This window comes from Aplysia californica, unplaced genomic scaffold (genome assembly GCF_000002075.1).
Source record: "Aplysia californica isolate F4 #8 unplaced genomic scaffold, AplCal3.0 scaffold00044, whole genome shotgun sequence".
Taxonomy (NCBI): Eukaryota; Metazoa; Mollusca; class Gastropoda; order Aplysiida; family Aplysiidae; genus Aplysia; species Aplysia californica.
In genome coordinates this window covers 1,637,667-1,639,211 of record NW_004797314.1, presented here as the reverse complement: position 1 = coordinate 1,639,211, position 1,545 = coordinate 1,637,667, and positions in this window count along the sequence as shown.

Here is a 1,545-nt window from a genome sequence, read left to right as displayed (position 1 = left end):
TCTCTCTCTCTCTCTCTCTTTCTCTCTCTCTCTCCCACTCTCTTCTCTCGTTCACTCTCTTCTCTCTCTCTCACTCTCTTCTCTCTCTCTCTCTCTCTCTCTCTCTCTCTCTCTCTCCCCCCCTCTCTTTCTCTCTCTCTTTCTCTCTTTCTCTCTTTCTCTCTTTTCTCTGGCTCTTTCCCATTCTCTCTTTTTCATTAAGCTGCTCTCCCATTCACCCTCTGTATCCATCCCCCCCCCTTCTTTGCCTCTTTTTCTTTCTCTTCCTTTGTCTGTCCGTTTGAATGTCTGTGTGTGTGGTTGTGTCTATGTTTGTATCTCTTGTTACCCCGCCCCCCAACCCACCCACTCATCTGCGACCAAAACGTTGTTATGTTGTCTCAGATGTCGGATCACGGGACACAGTTAATAAATGTAACAGTCGTCATTTGCTGATGTCATTTCTGACTGGGCCGGCGTCTGTGGTGAATAGATTGCAGCGCTTTTTGCATTGCACCAAAAGAGCAAACAGAAAACAAACAAACCAAAAAAAAAAAAAAACCCGCAAAAAACAAAACCCAAAAAATCCCCCAAAACGTAAGATCGATTTATGTCTGGAGAATTTGTGTCACCGAGTTGCTCTACCTATCTGCTGGCATGTAACCCACATATCCCGAATTAGGGATTGGCTGGCCTCCTAAATTATGTAGACGTTTTTCTATTCTACGTGATTTACATCACAAAGTTTGTCGCTGATGGCTGCCTGGATTTGATTTGTGCTATTAAATTATGCGTCAAATTGTTTGTACGTATTTTATCGTACGAGAAAGGCATAAACGGAAAACGTGTTGGTTCTATAAAAATGGACTAACGTGAATGCATGTAATTTAACGTGTCTAATTAGGAGTCAAAGTAAGTGTATAATGCATGTGTACCCCGGCGTCTTCAGAAGATTTTTTTGCCTTCCCTTTTTCCATAACATATTTTGTATTCAGGCTACCTTACTCGTTCAAGCAGATTTTACAGCTCGTAATTTAGCGTCCTTGCCCTATATGACCAAGCTTTCCTTCAAATTTCTCTCCTTTCTGAGCTCCTTGCGTCTGACGGAATCAACCCGCGTATTTTCATAATCGTATTTGCGCCTGTCAAAACTGTGATTGGGGGGGATTTTATTCCGATCTTCTTTTTCATTTCTATCTTTGTCGGTGTCGTTGCTCAGCTCTCCGTGGTGCCGCAAGGCCGGACCTTTTGTCAAATCAAAGCTCGCGTCTCTAATGAGTCATCTCGAGATCTCCTGGTAAAAAATCAGGATGCAAACTTCTTCTGGCGTGTCTAATATCGGAGCATGTGAAGCAAGAATCACGATCGATTATTTCGTCTTTTTGTTCGTTTTGAAGAACCCGGAGAGGGGAGGAAAAGTAAGAGGCGTTTGAGGAGTGAAAGGACGAGAACGGAAAAGGGGGGATGAGAATAATGTCTTGAGCAGGGAACGAGAGAAGGAACCGTACAAAGATAAAGATAGAGAGAGAGAGAGAGAGAGAGAGAGAGAGAGAGAGAGAGAGAGAG